This window comes from Cetorhinus maximus, chromosome 14 (assembly GCF_964194155.1).
Source record: "Cetorhinus maximus chromosome 14, sCetMax3.hap1.1, whole genome shotgun sequence".
In the NCBI taxonomy this organism is placed as follows: Eukaryota; Metazoa; Chordata; class Chondrichthyes; order Lamniformes; family Cetorhinidae; genus Cetorhinus; species Cetorhinus maximus.
The window spans coordinates 70609865-70621732 of record NC_135892.1 but is presented as its reverse complement, the minus strand read 5'-3'; the positions used below and the strand labels follow the sequence as shown (position 1 = coordinate 70621732).

At 39.6% G+C, this 11868-nt stretch overlaps 1 protein-coding gene across 2 annotated transcripts in view; it reads left to right on the top strand.

Annotated features, from left to right (window-relative positions):
* Positions 1-1492: 1492 nt before the first annotated feature.
* The window catches only part of LOC144689724 (tyrosine-protein phosphatase non-receptor type 14-like), a 283673-nt gene continuing 273297 nt past the window's right edge, over positions 1493-11868 (top strand). The window contains exon 1 of one of the 2 annotated variants that reach the window (XM_078557065.1): positions 1493-2587. The gene's annotated coding sequence lies outside the window, so the exon portion shown is untranslated. The remainder of the gene's footprint in view (positions 2588-11868) is intronic. The other variant, XM_078557062.1, reaches the window with a different exon arrangement.

Here is an 11868-nt window from a genome sequence, read left to right as displayed (position 1 = left end):
AGAATTGACATGATTGTTAAAACAGTGGATCAGGCTTCAGTATCACTATGTTTGAAGTCTGAGAATTGAGTAGATGGAGTCTTAGTTATCTAGAACATTATGTGGGCGGCCCCAAAAATCCATAGACTATGATCCTGGAACATACTTCAGAATTGTACTTGTCAATATCCATTGACTCTAACCTTGCAGGGGTGTTCAGTCAAGGACAGGGCACCTAATTAGCATGGGTCAACTGGTGCTCATGCCACATCAGTTATACCTTAAGTAAAAGCAAAATACTGAGGATGCTGGAAATCTGAAATAAAAATAGTAAATAGTGGAAAAACTCAGCAGGTCTGGCAGCATCTGTGGAGAGAGAAACAGAGTTAACATTTCGAGTCTGTATGACTTCTTCAGAGCCTGCCCTAAGCTACCGTGAAACTCTGCTTTGGTGGCAGGTCCTACGTTCAGTGGCTGGTGCCCCAGAAAATATTTGAAATAGGATCCAAGCTATTTGCTCCTGTGGTCTAAATACCTATGCTGGTCCCTACTTGTTGCACTGAGGAAGCCTATGCACTTTATTTAGGATGGGTGGGGTGGAGAAGATCACAATTACTGAAGAATGCATGCAAGTCAAACCTATGACATTCGGTTAATAGGGGCATTAACTACACAGAAATAAAATGTAAAAAAAAACTCAAAGTACACAGAAGCAGAATTGTTTTGCATTCTATATTGAAGGTTCTCTTTTAGTTCCAATAATTGTCATGAAATTACTCATTTGCCATGTCTGTGAACTGTAACATTATTAAATTTTTCACTTATGCCTACTATTTCGCATCTGCTTCTGTTACCTTTCTTTAAGAAAATAAATCACTCTTTCAAGTGATAACCCAGGTTCCTACAATAAATTGCATGATATGTAAGTTGTAAAATAATATGTAAGATGTGTGTTATATTTTGCATGCCATTAAGTGCTTTCAGGTGGATCACTACCACAACAGTTCAGCAAAAGGGCCTTAAAAAGAACCTAGGGGCTGAATTTCTGTGAGGGTTCTACTGATCATCCAATGCAACTGTGGTCAAGAAACAATGCAAAAGGGACTCTTTTACTCTGGGGCTTCTGCAGATCTGTGTACTTCTCCAATTCATGGCCAACTTTCATCCCTCCACAGCTATGCCTTCAGCTGCCTTGGCCATAAACTCTGTAATTCCCTCTCTAAAAGTCTTTGCCTCTCTCATTCTTTAAGACCACACACCCTCTCCCTCCCTCATAAAGCCTACTACTTGGAACAAGCTTTTGGTCAGCTGTCTTACCACCATACATGTGGCTTGATGCCAAATTTTGTGTGATAACACTCCAGTTAAATGCATTGGGACTACATTAAAAGAGCTATATAAATACAAGGTGCATCAACATTTCAATTGGGATATTTTTCATTAGCAGTCTGGATGAGCTGAAGTTTGAAGTAGAGAGTAGCTCAGAGGGATGTAAAATAGACATTCAAACAGAAAAAACAGTCGAGAAATTAAGGGCGAGTAGAAATATTGCAGGTTTTATATTTTGGAGTTAGGAGAGTTGAGCCAAAAACAAATGAAATGCATAAATGTAGTTCCTTGGCTGCAAAACGCTTTGGGACATCCTGAGGTCGTGGAAGGTGCTATATAAATGCAAATCGTTTTCTATATAAACTGGGCGAAGCCTTTAATGTCCACATGGTGTCATCCGTGAGCCAGCTCTAGAGGAGTTAGTGTCGTCGTTCGACAGCACATCCCCATAGCATAACAATCCGATTAACGAATGATATGCATTCCTAAAGAGAGAAAATGCATCAATTTCAGAATTCATTATTTTAGAGGTGTTCAATCCAATGTACTCTTAACGTAAAAGAACACAATTCTGACGCTGATCCGGCCAACAGGAAAGGCACACTTTATTAGCAGGACAACATCCCACCGATTCCTCTACGATATTGCGTGGAAAATGTAATCATGTCAATGCATGGTTAAGCTGATGCAGTACAGCTTTAAATCGACGTTGGCTGGGTGTGTTTTCGTTGTGTGACCATTAAGAAGCAACGACATCTCAGCCCTTCATCAGCTCACATTCCTCACATTCCACATTTCTGATGTCACGAGGCGCAGATCTTTTTTTCAAACCCACAAACTCTGAACATGTTATTTCATCGAAAATAGTCTCGGCTACAACGGGGTGCGACTGGGAAAAGAAGAGAAAAAAACAACTCGGCGATCACAAGGCTGTCGGACCGCTGGCAGCTGCTGGACCCGGGCAGTAGAGTTCAGAACAACAAACAAACAAGAAAGTTGGGGGGGGGGGGGGAGAGAGAGAAGAAAGTTTCACGAAACAAAAGTAGTTCTTGAGCGGATGAGGTAAGGCTCTCCGTGTAACTTCAAACACTCCTGGTGAGCAGACGAATCCCGAGCTCCTTTAGACGAGCAGATCCTTTATCCAGAACCGGATTACTGTGCCAATCTCCACTTGTGGAAACTTTTAAGGAAAAAAAAAACACATTTGAAAAGTTTGAAGGGGAGCGCGCTGTTTGTGGTTTTAATGGACTAACCAGACACAATAAAGACATGTAAACAGGTAAGGGGACACGAGATTCTTTGCTCCAAGAACTTGTCTGTCTGATTGAATGTGGTGGAGGGGGAGATAGATACACCAAACGGAGAAAAGCAACCCTTTACTTGATCCCAGATTTCCACTCGTCCTTGAATGGTTTGAAAGAGCAAGTCAGACATGCCTATTAAAGGGAGACTGTCTGCTTCATTCTGCGGTTCAACTGCCAGCACTCCTCGCAGCCCCCCTTGTTTCTCTTTCTTTCAGCCTTCCTAGAAGGAGGGAGGAGAGGGTAGGGGAGAGGGGTTTCAAGCCTAGATACCACAGCCTTTTCTTTTAACATATTTATATTCAACTCTCCAAAATGCCAAGACTGTAATCTGTGGCCCGCGTGCAAAAAAAACCGAAATTCAGCCTGTGCTTTGTTGCAGGCAGCATATTTAAAGAGACTGTCTCGCGTTTCGATGGTCAATCTAGCTAATGGAGTAAATGTGAAAATGCTGTCCTCTGAAACGCCACTTTTAAAAGTTCCTTTACTAGAAGGTTTTTTTTGAAGATGTTACCAAGCTATTTTTTTTATTTTAAAGTAAACTCAGATAAAGATGATGACTGCGCAGGACACAGAGCACAATGATTGCCTAATTACAAGGAATTGTTCTAGACGAAGGGTTCGGATGATATCCCAAACCATGAAAGCAAAATCTGAAATAGACATATGGTTTTGGAATCTATTGCCTAAATTCAGAGATTGGATTGTTTCATAAAAAGATAGCTTTTTGTTTAAAGTCGGTTTCTGTGCCTTTGCAATGTTTGTTTTTTTGATGCAAATATTGGAAACAAAGGGTGGTGCTGACTTTAAGCTAGCACTTAGAGTGAATGCATCTCGTCATAGAGCTTGCAGTTTTACAAGGTAATTTTAACACTTTATACAAATATTGCAGCAAATTTTAAACAGGTTTTATGTATGAAAGTTTGGGATGTGACTTCTAATTATAATTTCACATTTTTCATTCTATAGCTATAACTTTACATTTATTTAACATGCCTCTTTCACAGATTAAAATATAAAAAAGTGCGACATTCATCACATTCAGCCATGATAGTATAAGCAATCTGATCTGAATTCCCACTTGTCCCCTGATCCACTTTATGTAGTAATCAACTGTAATGGACTTGCAATTTGAAACATATGACCTGTGGGTATGCTTGAGTTCAAATTCAGGGGAAATTTGTGATGTAAACACCAGACTAAATTAACCTTGGGTTAATGCTGTCACATTTTCAAAGGAAGTCCAGTGGCTCAGGAAATCTTTGACTTGCAAGATGGTAATTCTTTTATTGTGAAAAATAATTGGAGTTTGGACTGGAACAATAAGATCAAGGATGATGGTCAATCTGATTTATTATTTGTATATTGGAATTGTATTTCTTAGTGTTTTTGATAACTTTGCTTCTTTGAGTAAACCTGTAGCGCAATCAGGTTATGTTTGCTCAACTGTTGGATGATCTTATGTTTTGATAGTTTTGTTTCACATTCACTGTTCAAAACCACAACACAATGTCTTTAGCTTTTGGCTTTCTTGTAAAATCTAAGGGATCCAAAACATAGTTGGCTACATTACAACAGTGACTACACTTTAAAAGTACTTCATTGGTTATAAAGCACTTTGAGGTGTCTGGTTGTGAAAAGCACTATATAATTGCAAGTCTGTCTTCAAATTTGTGCTTTTAAAAAATAAAAGTTCAATGTAATTCTGTTTTAAACTAATTTATGGGGATATATGGATAGGTTTCCCCTTTTCAGATTTTCATTTAAAATTATTTTCACTTACTTATCCTCAGGTGCAGGCATGAGGTTATATGCAAAACTTGTTCCTAGGCCATCACTAATTCAGCCACCAATAGGCATTAGAGACCACCCAGATATGAGTCTCCACTCAGGCTCTCTATGTCTCCTACTGGAGGCTATAACTTCTAGTCTGCACCTGCCTGGTTAATGCATATCAGACTTGGAACCTAGAACTTGGATGTCAGCATTTGCTCAGTGGTGACACTCCTGCCTCTGCGTTGGATGATCATGAGTTCATGCCCTATTTCAGAGACTTGAACACAATTTGGCTAACACTGGGACACTACCTTCCAAATCCACAATCTCCACCACCTAGAAGAACAAGAGCAGCAGATTCATGGGAACACACCACCTGCAAGTTCTCCTTCAAGTCACACCATTCTGCCTTGGAACTATATCGCTGTTCCTTCATCATTGCTGGGTCAAAATCCTGGAACCCCTTCTCTGTTGGCATACTAACAACCTATGGGCTTTAGTGGTTTAACAAGGCAGCTCACTCACCACCACCTTCTCAAGGGCAATTAGGGATGGGTAATAATTGCTGACCTTGTCAGTGACACCCATATTCTAAGAACGCAAGTTTTTAAAAAAAAAGTATTGTCAGATGTGATGTCCTTCTGATGAGATATTGGACTGCTTCATTTACCCTGTCTAGCAGATGTAAAAGATCCCATGGCACTAGTCAAAGAAAACCATGTGTGCAAACCGGCTGCTGCATTTCCTAAATTATAATATTGATTACACTTTAAAGGTACATAATTGGCAGTACAGCATATTGGGATGTCCTGAGGTCATGAAAGGTATGATACAGATGCACATTTTTGGTCATGGGCTCAGGTGATGTTAGCCAGCCCACATTACCGAATCCTAGATATTCTGATAAGGCGTTAGTGGGCTTTCTTTGTAAATCACTGCAGTCCTGGTGAAAATGGTGCTCCTACAATGAACCCAGGTCTTTCCAAGATCTGTGCACAATCATAATTTGCATCTTATTTATTTAAGTGTGATCTATATTTAGAACAAGAGTGAAAACTGTTTTGGGATCCATTTACACTTCAAGAAGATTTATAATTTCAGTGCAAAAATTCCAAACACACATTGACATCCAGTTTGTTCTGTGCACATCAGGTGTAATGGACCCCCAGCTACAGCTGAAGAAAGAAAGAAAACTTGTATTTATATAACACCTTTCATGACCTTAAGTAATCCCAAAGCACTTTATTGTGAACAAAGCATTTTTGAAGTGCAGTCATATTTGTAGTGTAGGAAACCTGGCAGGCAATTTGTACCCAGCAAGTTTCCACAAGCAGTAATGTGAAAATGACCAGTAAAAATGTCAATAGAAATGAGCCAGCATTGCAAATGAATTCCTCATCCCTCCTACCCCTGTAACCCCCAACCCCTCAATCCTCTGAGATATCTGCGCCACTCAAATTCTGGCCTCTTGAGTTTTCCTGATTTAATTGGTCCAACATTGGTAGCCATGCATTCAGCTGAAAAGCCCTAAACTCTGGAATTTCGTTGCTCTATGTCTCTTCTTCTTTCAGACGCTCTTTAAAACCTACCTCTTTGATCAAGTTATTGGTCATCTGCCCCAATATCCTTTTGTGCTTTATTAAATTTTGTTTTATAATGCTCCCATGAAGAGCCTTGAGACATTTTATTATCTTAAAGGTAATGTATAACAACAAGTTGTTGAATTTAAAAAAGTTTTTGGCCTAAGTTTAGCTTTGTATTTCCAATATTTTTATTTCCACTGCTTGAAAGGAAATGCTGTTGGTGTAGATTCATTGTTGGGGAAAGCAAGCTGCATAATTGCAATGTCTAGGTGTAGGCACGGAGGCTACCAACTTTCCTAAATTAAGTGTCTAAATGTTTGATGAGTAACCTTTAGACTTTGCAACCTGCTGATTTTTGTAATAAGGTCAATAAGAGTATTCTGATGAAAATTTTAGTGCAGAATGGTAAGACTTTGCCTTCTTTTGAAGGAAGTAATTGCTTTGCAAGTTGGATTTTCAGGTGATTGTGTCAGTAGAATTAATGTAGGTTGCAGTGTTTAACTTGGCTGTCCTGTGAAATTGTGCAGATCCTGCCATGGTTTAAGAGTGTTCTCAAACTGTAAATGTGCCTTACTGAGGCATGGGCCTTTTCCAAGGGAGTGAACAGCACAGAAGCCAGAAGACAGTAACTTGCACTGAAGCACAGAGAGGAAGATGATCTTTTTTGCCCCCTCTCTTTCCTACCTCCCTTGGGATTTTGTATGTGATCAATGGGCACCTTTTACACAGGCTTGGCATGCTTGTCTGTTCAGGGTCAAATTTTCTGTGCATGTTGGTTTAATTGCTCAGAGCCTACATCTAATTGTGGATTCTGAAATTTATTTGTTTTCCTGGGGATAGATTTGACTATGTTGACAAGCAATTTGTTTTAGCAACACTTTTTTTTAAGTCTTCGATTGGTAAGTTAAAACCAATGTTTATCATAACACCTTTTTTTCTGCTGTTTTTAGTTGCAAGAAAATAAATCCCATGTTTTCCCATTGGAATTGTTTTTGATTCCAATTCGGTGCTTTCACAATGCCATAACAAGTACAATGCATAATTATTACCTGCATTAAAATGAACTTTAATATATTAATTGCAAAAGCAAATGTTAGAGATTTACTGTATTAAATTGAGTATGCAAAATAGCATCTTTTACAATTTGGAATTACACTTGGGCACAATGTATGTAGAAAAGAATGGAAATATGTCTTAATAACCATGTAAAGAAATAGAGTAGGCAAACCATGTAAGTACTAAATTGGGAGCCAGTTGAAACTTACTTTTTAAAATGGCTGCAGCAAAAATGGACTTGGATGTGAATTATAAAACTTACAGTATTCATTCTCAAATATTAGTGAGACTTTTTAAGCAAGAGGGACTAGTGGGAGTTTCAGTTGTAGTGTTTTCTTTCTTTACTTGCTTCTGCCAGTGATATTACCAGGTTGCTAATTCAATCACCTGATCCATTGGTCTCCCAAACACCCGTGTACAACTCCAGATAGCAAACCCATCACATCGCAAGAGAAATGGTCAAAGAATGCTCCTGACACCAACCACTGTTCTCCTATAATAACCAAAGGCATCACACTCATCCTGTTGGTAGCCTCTGCAGTGTTGATCTTAGCATATTGCTGATCTGAAATTAATACAGCGCCTGCTTGTTTTAACAGGTAAGTAACCAGCTGATGCTACATTCAGCATTGCTTTGTTTACCAGCACAAGGATGCCTTTAACAAGACAGGTTCTTAATTGATTTTTAAGTTGGAACTCCTGCACTGTTGATCTTTTAGGAGTTAGCCTGTGCTGGCTTTAGTACTCTTCCCTGTACCTAAAGGCTGACATTGAGGTAACTTTTTTTATTGTTCTATCTGGGAACACTGGCAGGTCTGGTAACTACAGCTATGTGTATTTTTGGGGGAGCTTTGAATCAGCGATATCACTTGATATTTTAGCTGTTTTAGTGCAAGCTCGAGAAGAATAGAATGGAGGCTAGTGCTGCTGGTGAGATCTGAGATAGAAAGAATCAGTAGTCTCAAAATCCAGATCAGTCATCAGCACTGTAATTTGGATAATCTTGATCAGTCTGAATTTTTATTATCCACCTTCTGTTAGAGTGAATAATTGAGGTTCCCATTATAGGTGAATTTAAATAAGTGCTACTCAAATCTCAATCTGCATTTGATATTTAAATATTTGTGGACTGCTAATTGTCACTAATTGAAAGTGCAGTATTTGTGTGATATAAAAATAGTAAAAGTCCTTAATGTTTACAGTGAATTGTATATAATTCAAAACTTCTGGAATGAACTGTAGCTCACAGGATGTTTTAGCAATGATTATAAGATCATAGGGAACAGGAGTAGGCCATTCAGTCCACCGAGTCTGCTCCACGATTCAATAAGATCGTTGGCTGATCTGATTATGGCCTTAACTTCACTTTCCTGCCTGCACCCCGCCTCCACATAATCTTTGACCCCCCCTAGGGTTAAATTCTATCTAACTCAGCATTGAATATTTTCAATGACCCAGCCTCTGCTGCTCTTTGGGAAGAGAATTCCAAAGACTAATGATCCAATAATGGCTAACTTTTCATTTACCTTCCTAATTACTTGCTGTACCTACATGCTAACTTTTTATGATTCATGTACAAAGACACTCAGATCCTTCTGTACTGCAGCACACATCTCTCTCCATTTAAATAATATTCTACTATTCAAATCATCTTGTCAAAGTGGACTGCCTCACATTTTCCCACATTATACTCCATCTGTCAAATTTTTGTCTATTCACTTAACCTTTATCTATATCCCTTTGCAGACTCTCTGTATCCTCGTCACAATTTGCTTTCCTGTCTATCTTTATCATCAGCAAATTTGGCCACAATACAGTTGGTCCCTTCATCTTAGTCATTAATATAGATCATAAATAGTTGAGGCCCCAGCACTGATCCCTGTGGCACTCCATTAGTTATAGTTTGCCAACTTGAAAATGATCCCAACTCTCTTTCTTGTTTCTTAGCCAATCCTCTATCCAGGCTATCACTGCCACACCATGAGCTTCTAACTTGTGCAGTAACCGTTTATGTGACTCCTTAGCGAATCTCTTTTGGAAATCAAAATACACTACATCTACTGGTTCCCCTTTATTTGCCCTGCTTGTTACATCCTTAAAGTACTCTAATAAAGGTGTTAAATAGGATTTCCCTTTCTTACAATCAGACAGAGTCGACATGTTTTTATTATGACTTTCTAAATGTGCTGCTACTATCTCCTTAATAATGGATTATGACATTTTCCCAATGATAGATGCTGGGCTAACTGGTTTTCTGCTTTCTGTCTGTCTCCTTTCTTGAATCAAGGTGTTACATTTGCAGTTTTCCAATTCGCTGGGACCTTTCCAGATTTCCAATCTGCCAAGACTGTTCCAGAATCTAAGGAATTTTGGAAGATTACAACCAATGCAAACACTTTTGAGACTCTAGGATGCAGGCCATCAGGTCCAGGGGACTTGTCAGCCTTTAGTCCCATTAATTTTCCTACTACTTTTCCCCAGTGATTGTGATTGCTTTTCAGTTCTTCCCCTCCTGATTTGCCTCCTGATTTTCTACAATTCTTGGGATGTTTTTTGTATCTCCTACGTCGAATATAGATACAAAATACTTGTTCAAAGTCTTTGCCATTTCCTTGTTTCCCATTATTAATTCCCCAGTCTCACCCTCCTAAGGGACCAACACTCACTTTAGTTACTCATTCCCTTTTTTTAATATAGTTGTAGAAGCTTTTACAGTCTGTTTTTGTATTTCTTGCTAGTTTTCTCTCATAGTCCAATTTCTCCCTCTTTATTAGTTTTTCAGTCATCCTTTGTTGGTTTCTAAAATTTTCCCAATCTTCTGTGCTACATCAACCGTTGCAGCATTGTACGTCTTTTTTTTCAATTTGACACCATCTTGAACCTCCTTAGTTAAACACGGATGGTGTATTCTGCTCATAGAATCTCAGCTCCTGACCTCATTACAGCCTTAGTTCAAACATAGAGAAAAGAGCTGAACTCCCAAGGTGAGGTGAGAGTGACTGCCCTTGACATCAAGGCAGCATTTGACCGAGTGTGGCATCAAGGAGCCCTAGCAAAACTGAAGTCAATGGGAACCAGGGGGAAAACTCTCTGCTGGTTGGAGTCATACCTAGCACAAAGGAAGATGATTGTGATTGTTGGAGGTCAGTCATCTCAGCTCCAGGAGTTCCTCAGGGTAGTGTCCTAGGCCCAGCCATCTTCAGCTGCTTCATCAATGACCTTCCTTCCTTCCTTCCATCACAAGGTCAGAAGTGGGGATGTTCACCATGATTGCACAATGTTCAGCACTATTCGCGACTCCTCAGATACTGAAGCAGTCCACGTCCAAATACAGCAAGACCAGGCAATATCCAGGCTTGAGCTGACAAGTGGCAAGTAACATTTGCGCCACAAAAGTGTCAGGCAATGATCATCTCCAACAAGAGAGAATCCAACCATCGCCCCTTGATGTTCAATGGCATTATCATCACTGAATCTCCCATGATCAACATTCTGGTGGTTACCATTGACCAGAAACTGAACTGGACTAGCCATATAAATACTGTGGCTACAATGGCAGGTCAAAGGCTGGGAATCCTGCGACGAGTAACTGGCCTCCTGACTCCCCAAAGCCTGTCCACCATCTGCAAGGCACAAGTGGAATACTCCCCACTTGCCTGGATGAGTGCAGCTCCTACAACACTGAAGAAGCTGGATACCATCAAGGACAAAGCAGTCCGCTTGATTGGCACAACATCCACAAACATTCACTCCTTTCACCACTGACGCATAGTAGCAGCAGTGTGTACCATCTACAAGATGCACTGCAGGAATTCACCAAGGCTCCTTAGACAGCACCTTCCAAACCCAAGACCACTACCACCTAGAAGGACAAGGACAGCACATAGATGGGAGCACCACCACCTGGAAGTTCCCCTCTAAGTCACTCACCATCCTGACTTGGAAATATATCGCTGTTCCTTCACTGTCACTGGGTCAAAATCCTGGAACTCTCTTCCTAACAGCACTGTGGGTGTACCTACGCCACATGGACTACAGCGGTTCAAGAAGGCAGCTCACCACCACCTTCTCAAGGGCAACTAGGAATGGGCAATAAATGCTGGCCTGGCCAGCCCAGCCCTCATCCCATGAATGAATAAAAAAAACCCTTTCTTTTTCAATGGAATATAACTTTGTTGAGGATTATTAATTATCTCAAATGTGTGTGCCACTCCTGTTGGTTTGAATAAGAAATATTTGTCACAGAGCACATTATCAAAAGTGAAATATTTAGCAGTTTCCTATATACATTTAAAAAATCTTGGCTTCCGTTATTACATATTTTCGAAAGAGGCTCAGACTTGCTCTTTGCATTTTCTTTTGCCTTAACTTATTTTTTCCATTACATTTCCCTGCTGAGTTCTCCATTTCTTTGATAGCGAATAATGTTGGTTGTAACAACTGTATTTTGGTTTGAAAATTTAATATTTGTTAAAACCGTAATTCGCTGAGGTGACATGGCATTTTATCTGTTAGGTTGGTCAAAAATTGAGAGCCAGTGGTCTCAAAAATCCTCTGTATTGGGATAAATAACTACATTTAAGATGCATCCATATATTTTAGTCTTAGTATTATCTCAGTACTGTAGTCTGCATCATTATTTTGTTTGACCTATCTTTCTTCATTACTATCTTCAACAAGAGATAATCTAACCACCTTCTCTTGACATTCAGTGGCATTACCATCATTCAATTCCCTATTATTAACATAGGAACTTAAGAAATAGGAACAGGAGTAGGCTATTTGGCCCCTTGAGCTTGCTTCACCATTCAATAAGATCATGGCTGATCTCCTTGTGTTTCGAT